At 37.8% G+C, this 11,267-nt stretch overlaps 1 long non-coding RNA gene across 1 annotated transcript; it reads right to left on the bottom strand.

Moving 5' to 3' along the window:
* Positions 1–2,533: 2,533 nt before the first annotated feature.
* LOC141363536 (uncharacterized) lies at positions 2,534–7,244 on the bottom strand. The gene is made up of 3 exons (XR_012369048.1): positions 6,668–7,244; positions 4,670–4,744; positions 2,534–3,057 (listed from the first exon to the last, which is right to left on the bottom strand). It is a non-coding gene; the product is annotated as an uncharacterized lncRNA (long non-coding RNA).
* Between the last annotated feature and the right edge of the window lie 4,023 nt (positions 7,245–11,267).

Below are 11,267 nucleotides of genomic sequence, written 5' to 3' on the forward strand. Positions count from 1 at the left end.
GAGAGCGAGTAAATTATGATAGAATTTGCACAGTACCTTTAATTGTTTAATAGAAATAAAAATGTATTTATTACACTAAAACTTATGTTTATAATTAATTTCACAAATTTGATAAAAAAATTCTGCTTTTCTCTCACTCATAATGAATAATAGTCATACATGCATTTCCAAGTTTACTATGCTACCATCACATTGACCGTATCATTACCTACTTTTACCATCGGGGCATGTTAACACGACGGCGCATAATTGTATTTCCTGATCTTATCCACTGGCCCTTTCATTTCCTGTTAGAGTCTTTCATTTCGTCTAGCTGGGAACTCGCGTACGGCTCCCGGCTAAATATAGTTTAGCTACCGAATCTGGTCTGTTTGGTTCTTTATATATGTTTTAGTTCGTCCTTTCCTTTTCTCATCCAGTGTTTGGTTAATATCTTAGGTAGAAGCCGCTCAGAGGAAATACAGGAGCTGGCAGAGAATTCATTGAATTTGTTGTACAATTGATCTCTCGAAGAAATGAAGGAAGAAGGAGGGGAGCAAAAGGGAGGGGAGCGAGTGGGGGTTAATACGGAGGGCTGGCTCTGTGTCAAGGGATCCTGATTGGAAATATTGGCTCAAAAGTCTCAATCCAAGACGATTACACGGAGCCTAGCAACCCCCTACATTCAGACCTCCCATTGCATGTCAAACCATAAACCTCTCTATCAGGAAAGATTTGGAATAGGATATAAATAGCAGGGGAAGGCTCAGAATTTCTCATTTGCTGGTTTAAAATTATGAGCTCTTAAATATAAAGGTGGTTGAAAGATTTTTCACAACGACGCCATGGTGGAACCATTTTTGGTTCCTTGAAGAATCATTGTTTAACTTTGCAAATTTGAAGAACCCCTTTCATCCCCTTTTCAACCCTTTTTCAACCCTTATTAGATGTATGAGGTTTAATATGCACTGTAAAAAGAATCCTGTGAAAAATACAGTAACTTGCTGGCAGCAATTAGCTAGTAAGTTGCTGTATTTCATTTCACAGTATTCTTACTGTAAATGTAATTGCAGTAAAAATTAAAATTACTGTAAACTCTTTTAAAGTAATAATCACAGTACTGTATTTCATAACTACTACTGTAATAGGGATTACTGCATTTATTTTGTGTACTGTAAAATGAAGACACTGTTTGTCACAAAAATGCCATTTATTTTATCACTTTAAATTACAAAAATTCATAAATTAAAAATAGCATAGCATACATTTTTTGTGTTACATTTTTTCTGTGAACATCTCAAAACTTTTCTGAACATATACATTTTTTTAAATATGTTAACATTTTTCTGTGAATGTTTCATTTAATTTCAACACTTTTCTGAACATACAAAAACACTTTTTTTCTGAACACACAAAACAATCAATATTTATTAAAAAGTTTCTGGTAAATTACAAATGCATAAAAGTTAAATGATTTACATTTACAGCAGGATTTCAAACCTGAATATTGTTTTTCTCCAAGACCTTTTTTTCAGAAATATTATTCTTTTAAATCTGGAAATGAACTAGTTGACTTCCTGGCCTGGACTCTACCCTGTAATGAAAGAAATTGACTATTAATGTAAAAGCAAGACAGACGGGTTGATGACATATACATAAAAGTTTACTTCGCAGTGATTTACTTTTAAATAAACAATTTTAATTTTTTTATATGCTCTGTTGGTGGTTTGTGGAGTTTACAGTTTACAGTTAGTGATACAACTAGGGGTGGGCGATATGACCAAAATCTTCTATCACGATAGGATTAATTTTATATCATGATAACGATATGTATCACGGTAGAGTTTTTATTATGTTTTAATAAGGTTTAAATCTTTAATACCATAGAAATGTTCATAATTCTCACAAACAAAACTCAAGCTCTCTGAAGATAAACAGTCAATGATATAAGAATGATAATAAATAATTATGTATATATGTATAGGCCTATATATATTTTTATTTAAGGTAGAAAAGTGATTTAATCAGGAGCAGTGAGAGATTTTCATGATTAACATGAGTGACAGACAGGAGCAAAATTAGGTAACTTCCCTTAAGAGCAAAGTCCTGACCCAATGTTACACATGCGCTTTCTCTTTTAGCTGTTTACTTTCTCTTAAGACCTAACTGGTCGTGTTTATGAGGATGCTTGCAAAGACGGAAATTTTGACGCATATGTGTATTAAAGTGGGAAAAATGCTCACAAGCTTAATGAGCAGCGGTCGCGCGACTTGCGCGCTCCTCACAGACAGAAAGAGCTGCGGTTGCGTGACTTGTCCGCTCCTGACACACAGAAAAAACGCATGCATACAGATCTGTTGTCTGTGTTTTAATGGCTTAAAATAACTTGTTTTAAAACTGCAGTGCTTAAATACGTGTACAAACGTTACGTTTTCGCAACCACGCGCACAGGAGCGTAACGTGGGCATGTAACCTCGATAGAAACGATAGTCCAAAATCTCTACCGGTTGACAAATTTCTACCGGTTAATTATGTCTACCGGTTTATCGCCCACCCCTAGATACAACAGTGAAATTTATGGTAAATATTTGTTAATTTGTGAATGGAAAAGTATTGTTTCACTCGACGCGCCAAACACATATTTTGAAATGACGAACCACACACATGATGGGCTACATACATGTTGTGACAAACACCCTCGAAAAAAGAAGTCACCGGCTGCCACTGTATTAGACTAGCTGTGCTGCTTTTCTACCTTTTGCATGGCGAGTTAAATTAAACGTTTGATATTTAACAATAGCACAACAGTTCATTTAAAAAAAAAACACTTTAAGAAGTATTTTACTAATCGGGTAGTTGGTTAAAGAATGAGTACTCAAATATTTGTTCCCATTCTTAGTCAAAACTATATAAAAAAACAGTGCTTACCTCTGGATAAATCCCAATGTAGTGGCTGCCTCATACATAGTATGACGCAAAAAGGCTAGAGCAGAAGTGAAATCACAACCGTCACTCAATTGGAGGAGAACTCTGCCCTCGATGGAAAGCATCCATTTTTTGCCCTCAGATTGGACTCTCCTAAAAAATATTAAATAAAAGTTGACATTGCACAGTATTCAATCTGATATGGTTTACTATTTTACATAAGCAAAATTAATTGAAAACACTAGCCCTACATAACTACCTCTTTCTTTCCTATTAGATCAATAACCACTAGAGAATTTTGGAATATACGTGCAAGATGACATAAAACTTTGTTCACACAGTGACTTGATACAAATACGCTTTATAGATGAAGTAACCCCTAAAATTGGCATCTATTACAGGGAACTACACTAACCTTTTCCACTGGTGGCACTTGCGCTACCAACTTTTTCAGTTACTGGCGCAAAATATGATTTGGTCGCACATATTTTTTTCAAGTTATATTAAGGCGCTCTGGTTAATAATGAACAATAATGAAACTGTATTGCATACAGATATGCTTTTTATTTTACTTGCCAGTTGCCATCTTTTAAACCACATGCCGCCTTGTTTTGCAGTCAGTGTTTCCCACAGATCTGAAATTTACTTGGTGGTGGTAACCGGTAAAAAGGGCAATCATTACCCACTGACAAATAATGGTCTACTATACATATGACGAAGAACTAATAATGTGTGACACAACACAATACTTTGATTTATTGAAAATTAATATTAATTTCACATTATATTTCATTAATCTAAACACTCCAAACTTTCTTTGCCATTAACAAAGCTGACACTGTTTGTCAAAGCACCACGAAAACACTTACTGTTTTTGCACTGATATATGAAGCAATTAGACCCCTTTTATCAAACTCAATATAATACAATACTATGTATAATATATTAATAGACAGTGCAGGTCTATAGATTATAAATGTGACTGATGTTATGAATGATGTTATAATGGTAATAATTTCTATTAAATAGGCACTTTTACTGCTTCTGCTCTATCTTTCTATTTCTCTCTTGCCGATTTAAAAAGCTTAATCCACTTATTATTTCAATAATATTATTCCACTTATTTTATTTTCAAATCTACTTGATTATTAAAAACATGTGAGAAAGAAAACGCAGCGCGTGGTCGTAACAAGAACCATCGCCATTGAAACCGAAGGCACGCTAAACTGCACTCGAGCTTTAGCGCGGTAGCACTCATGGCCGTTTTCCGATCGACTCGGGTTATAAACTCAATATTAATCAGACTTGGGACCCAAAGTAATTAAACTAGGATCTAACCGGACCCGACAGACCATTTAAAATATAAACCCGGAACCATACGGGTCCCGCGTCCTCAGTGAAGAAAGACCTCTGCTCAAGTTCAGAAACATGGAATACACTGCGCTTGCGTCGCGTCGCACCTAATTCATTGAGAAACAGCTGAGCACGCAAACGCACACTGATGGGGAGAGACACGACGTGCTTTCACGCAAAATGAAGCCAACGTGTTGATGGCTCAGAGCACGTTATAAAACGTATTCTTAAAATCCACATTTATGTTTTAATAAATGCTCATAGTAAATCATAGCATATTGTCTAAAACATTAGGTAGCACATTTGCGACCCATTAAAAATTAGGGTCGCAACGGCAGTTCAAAAGGTCGCATATGCGACCATTTTGGTCGCAGTGTAGCTCCCTGTATTATGTTGAGTGCTGGGATCATACCGAGCATGATGAGCCTTGGAGTGCTTAGCATGGAAATCTGGGCCTCAGCATCTGCTAACTGTAGGTGGAAGTTTCCTGTAACACAAAATAAACAAACAAAAAAATAACTTTTAGAAATCACAAGTACAATATTCATAAGAGTAAAAGTGTGTCAATACTGTACAAAAATAACTTGCATCAACCAAGAGAAAAACAGCTTCTTCCTGTTGCATGGTTTCTGTGCACTTTAACATGTTTGATATATTAATTTATACAACAGTTCTTTCTGGTTCTCGAATCTGATTGGCTAAGAGCTATGCGATATTCTACTGATAACGGAACAGTAACCGCTTCACCTTTCGTATCATTCCGCCACCTAGTGAATGGAGGTCCTTTAAACAGCCTCATCTCTGAATGGAAAAACTGCACGCAAACACGGACAAACACAGACGCGCCGTCTCATTAGTTCACTAGCTCGTTAGGGTTGCTGCGGTGACAGAATTTTCCCACCGGTTAATCAGCACGTGACAAATCCGATGATACCGATATCACCGTGTGGGAGGGGCTTATAAATGCTCATGCAGACGTGAGCATTTTACTTTCTCTTTTGAATCACGCAACTGTTCAAATGCAGCGCTTGCATACGCCCGGCCCAATAAATATTATGACAAAAACGAGTAAGACCATTCAGTTGTAAGTGTTTGCTCTCTCTAACGAAACTAAATGATTTAATTACAAGAAAAATATCAAAACGTTGGTGAAAGACGGTGTCGCGGTGGGCAAGTGATCTAAAGGGTGAGAGGCTGAAGCACCAGTAATCACCGTTTGACAGACTATCGCGACAAGCCTATAGCTCGTAAATCAGTCTGTGAATCCCAATCGGAAGCGACTATTCCGTCAAAGATCAGCGACTTCCATGTAATGGGACCCTCAGTGTATGTAGATAAAAAGTCTCGTTCTAAGTTAATAAACACATAACGGTTCATTATGAAAGGTCTTTATACACCCCTGATCATATACTTTTGTATATTATTTTGCATTTCTGTCAAGAGATCCTTCTAAAAATTACACACTGCACCTTTAATGGAAGTTATGTCTTGTCACATCGTGTGGACTTGGAAAGAGGAATGTAAACTATTTTTTTCTGAAGCAATATCTCTTATCAAAACGCGAAAACACCGTGGGACTGCAGGTAAGCACCGCAGCTTTTAAATGTGGACATTGATCATTTATTTTATCGTGACGTGACTATTAAAACATGTTATGAGATATCGCCACTGATATATTTAAAAGCAGCATGCAAAAACATCTCTCTGACACTGATAAATAACCGTTTTATATAGTACTGACAAGAACAAAGTTTAATAATAATCGAGTGCTCGTATCGCGTTAAGAATAAATGGGAAAGCATAGTAACATTGTAAAATTATAGTTTTATTAACTTTCACCTCGCGCCAAAACAATAACAAACACAAAAGACACTAAATATGAATAAGAAAACGATTAATAGTTTCATTATGACACCAAATACTGCTGATTTGATCTCATTTTGACCATCAAAAACAAACAAGGCCAACATGAGAGCCAGGGAATATCTGTCAGAAATGTAGCCCAGAGAGGGCGGTGGTCAGCGGGGCGAGTGAACACTGATGTCCGCTCATGCTTTGGTTCTCATTCGTACCGAATCTCACTAAGCAAACGTTCAAACAGGCGCTATCTTTACTAATCGACTGCAGATTTAAATATAATACATATACATTCTCGACTGAACTAGTCCTAAAACTACACTTTGTGACCAAGAAACGGTAAAACAATCGTGAAATTATGAAAAATGTGTGTTATGCTTTCTTTTGAATCGGCCCGCTCTGTTTCCTCAGGCAGCAACGTAAGCGAGCAAGACAAAAAAACGTGAGGTTTAAACGAATATCGCGCCAATAAATACAAAAATACACACTTTTAAATTAATTTTGGTTCACAATGCTAACGCTATAATTAAATTAAAGACTGGATAAGTCTTACCTCATATCTCCTCAGCTGCGTTTTCTTTCAGCTCGAGAGACTGGTTTCAGGCTGCGCCCTGCGGAGGTCGCACTCGCATACGTCATCAACCCTGGTTTATTTAAGTTAACTGAGCATTAGATTCGCAAGTCATAAGCATATTAAACAATTTACTATTAACTAAGAATAACAGTCAACTTTATAATTGTTAATATTCTGAAACAAGCATTGAGAGACGGCCAATTACTATTATTATTAAATTATTATCCTTCTCTAAACTAATGACGTTATAAAATGTTGCCAAACTAGAAAATATATCGAAATCATGCAGAATTATATATTTGTGGTAATAAAATTACAAAATGCACACACAAGACGGTGAAGTGTGCTGCTCATTCTCTCTCAGTGCACTCTTAAAGTTGAACAAACAGACTTTACAAGAGTAAACTTTGGAATTAAATTAGCAAATTTACCTTTCTGAAGTAAAAATTCAGATGAAAGTGTGGAATCTCGTAGCTTTCCTTGGCTGAAGAAAAGAATCCTTTAGAAATTGCTGTATTGTGATTCACAGGAAAAATATTTTTACTGTAGAATTTACCCGCCGTTGAAAAAAGACCATTTGCAGATCTACAGCAACATGCTGTATACAAGTTCTACAGTAAGCATTTGCTCATTTTACAGTAATAATGCTGTGAAAACTACAGAAATTTGTTACAGTGTGGAACCATTCAGTCAAAAATGCTGCTTCTACTTTGCATATATTGCATACATTTTTGTGTGTGTCTATCTGTGTGCGTGTGTGTGTGTGTGTGTGTGTGTGTGTGTGTGTGTGTGTGTGTGTGTGTGTGTGTGTGTGTGTGTGTGTGTGTGTGTGTGTGTGTGCGTGTGTGTGAATGTGTGTACCTGGTAATTATCACGTTGTGGGCACCAATTGTCCCCACAAAGATAGGAATACCAGTGTTTTTGTGACCTTGTGGGGACATTTTGATGTCCCCATGAGGAAACAAGCTTATAAATCAAACAGAATGATGTTTCTTGAAAATGTGAAGTATCAGAAGGGTTTTTGTGATGGTTGGGGTTAGGAAATGGGGTAGGTAAGGGGAATAGAATATACAGTTTGTACAGTATAAAATGCATTACGCCTATGGAATGTCCCCACAAAACATGGAAACCAGAATGTGTGTGTGTGTGTGGTTCTTCAGATGATATAAGTTTCTTTTAACATCCTTTGACCGAAAGGTTCTTTGAGGAACCAAACAAAGGTTCTTCTGTGGCATCGCTGTGAGCAACCTTTTCTAGCACCTTATTTTTTAAAGAGTGTAGGTGTGTCCTATAAGATTTCCAATCTGCTCGACAGCTATCCCGCCATCCCACGACATTCAGAGGCGGTCAGAAATGAAGAATGTACTTTGTCACAGTTCAGTAATCACTAAGTGTGGCCGGGAAGGCCTGGATTTAAGAGCGGCCCGCTTTGTGCCGGTTCTCCTTTGGAAGGGATTTTGTCAGCGATAGCACGCAGTAAAGCAGTGGTGTGGTAAGAAATGACATCTGCTGTGTTATAAGCGTGTCACCTTGGGTTGGTCCTCTTCGGTGACATTTCCAGAGTGTCGACTGCGTAGCAGCGGTGAGTGAAGCGTATCAGCTGTCATTGAAATGATCTTTCAGCTGTGAGAGGATTTTCTTCAGCTGTACCGAGTAACTTGTCTGCGTTTTGGGCGCTATGGAAGTACAGCTTTTTTATATGAACGGGCAAAGACTTCAATCTAAATTTAGCTGAAACTACACTGCAAATGTACTAGAATTAATTCAGAGTTGCCTGTATTATAAAGACTAAGGCTCCTTTACTTCAACTTCCATTTTGAGCTTTAAGATTATGCTTATTTGTATATGACCCCTTCATTTATTTAAAATGTAAAAATGTTTTAAAAAAGAAATTGTGTTGGTTGTAAAAAGATCCGCAAGGAACAGATTTTGTTTCTTTTTTTTTTGACTCATGATTCTAATCCTGGCTTTGATTCCCTGCTGTGTTTCTGTTATTTCTCCCCGGTTTCCTGAACATTTTTATCGTTACGTTCTTTGAAGTATCCTCGAGACCTCAGGCACACGAGGGTCAAACCAAGCAGATCTCATTTCATTGACGGCACACCCGTACCCACGTCCAGATACGCCGCAGACGCCCCAGACAGACGTTATGATTACTCCTACTTTGATGCCATGGATCTCGAAAGTCCACTGGCAGACTTCATAATTATTTCATGGACAACCTTTCCCCGTGTTACTGTCTGTCAAAATGCCAAGCGCAGGTAGAATCGGATTGCGACCGGGATCTTTTGCGGTCAGACAGTCACACGACATCAGCATCTGCAGTCATCACCCTTTAGTACAATGAAGTCTTGTCTAAAATAAAAGGCCCTCGATATCTTCAGTGTCCAAAAGCTGGATCACACACACACATACACTAAACTTGAGTGGGGATTTAGCGACTGGCTCACTTTATCATTGTTCCTGAGAGAACAGAGGCCTGAAGTTATAGATATATCTACAGTTCTGCAGACTGAATACAAATCATACGTCTGGCTTTGAGGTAAAGGAGGTCACTTAAGAAGTAATGCAGATATGTTGCTGGGAGGAATAAATATATACATATATGACTTACATGATAAGTAAACAAGATTTTCATTGGGAATAACCAACCCTATAAACATCGCACACTTTTAAAAAAACAAAAATGGTGTAAAGAACCTTTTTGAAAGCATTATTGTGCATATTCAAACATTTTCCTATGTCTATTTATTGGTGCATTATATAATGAAATACACAAATGTTTGTCATTTATAATCATCAAATATAACTCACTATAGGTATGTTCAAGTTCATGCAGCGCTGCGCAGACCGATCGGCGAGGTTTGTCGCTTGCAGTCGAGGGAGACGGAGCCATCAAGTCGGACGCCTTCTGCTTGTCGTAGTGACATGTGCGCCGTGTTACCTGCTTTTATCGCAAATTAAGTAAATTAGATGGTGAATTTGTTAAAAACAAACCTTTAAATAAAAAGTTGCAACCAGAAACACTTCATAATGAAATTTTTAATCGCAAGCCCCTCCCCTACTGAATGCCTGAAAATAACGGGAAACATAAGCCTAGATTATTAAAATACCAATAAAGTTTGGTCTTTTGCTTTTTATAATTTTTTTGTTAAATGACACAATATAGCATATTCAGGTATATTAACAAGTTTTCCTGTTGTAAAAAACATACATTTATAATGTTTATTAGTGGATAAACATACGTGATTGTTGTCATCAGTGAGGCGACCAATCACGAAGAGCTGTGCCGTCATCAAAACTGAGCCAGCCCGCTACTCTCAAAATGCTCTCGCAGTACTTTAAAACCACATGCCTTCAGCGCCAGCTCAAGTCGGACAACATCGGTCTGCGCAGCCGATCGGTCTGCGCAGCCGATCGGTCTGCGCAGCGCTTCATGAAGTCGAACACACCTTTTACCTTCTTTGGCCCGCACTGTTGCAGGCTCCACGCACTTTAACTACCCAGAAGTCTTTGGGAAAGAGTTATCAGACGACGGATGGTACGACTTCACACTGATGGGCAACTTTTCTTCCTATTTCCGTTGTGACCCTCGAGTCTGTCCCAAAATATGACTCCGGTGTGCTCTCATGGACTTACGTCAAAGGTCCCTAAGGTCTGCACTACATGATGTCATCAAAGTGTGGACTCTGATGAAGTCCGGAATGTGCCATTTGGGACAGAGCCTTTAACGGAATTTCCTCTTCAGCTGATGTCATCAAGCACCTCCCCTACAATCACCTGGCATCATTCTTGTATGTATCAATACAGTACTTTTCACCATCTAATCGATTCCAATGTCTTAAATCAAGTTTCATGTTTTTCTTTCTTTTTTAAATGTCCTGTTTCACTCACAAGACCTTCACATTACAGAACTAAATGGTTTTGAGTGCATTTCATGTTTCAACACCAAAGCTTTGTTTCAAAATCTAGGAGGCTGCTCTGTTTTTTCTGTTAATGAGCTGTTTGTCAACACAGCATCCTAGAAAAATGACTCATATTAATACTCACTTTGAATTCTATTTGAGCATCTCAGATGCAAAACGCCACCTAAGTCTGAAATGAGATAATGATATTGATCAAATGCTCTCGGCACGTATTATACGTTCCTGGAATAGTTTTGCTTTAAATACACTTAATCCCGCCATTCAAAAATATATTGTGTTCTTTGCAGGATCCGCTAAATGCCACAATGATTTAGCAGCAAAGACTTCTAAGTGCACAGAAGATAAGACTGACATACGAACGATGAGGTGCAAGAGTTTTTAATAAGAGTTTTAATTTTTGTGCCTTTTACCTTTATTTAGAAAGGACAGCGAAGAGAGATTGGAGATTTTTTTAGAAGTTAAGATGTTTTGCATGTACTTAGGCCTAGTCCACATGGACACGGGTAGTTTTTCCTCCCAAAAATCCTGTCCACACATGCTCGGTTTAAAAGAAACCTCTGTCCTCATGAAAAAGCAAAAACACACTATTAAGCAATGTCAAGAGCATGCCACACCAGCAGGGGCGATATAACCCAAATCCTAAAGCCACCTTG

This window comes from Misgurnus anguillicaudatus, chromosome 3 (genome assembly GCF_027580225.2).
Source record: "Misgurnus anguillicaudatus chromosome 3, ASM2758022v2, whole genome shotgun sequence".
Classification (NCBI taxonomy): domain Eukaryota; kingdom Metazoa; phylum Chordata; class Actinopteri; order Cypriniformes; family Cobitidae; genus Misgurnus; species Misgurnus anguillicaudatus.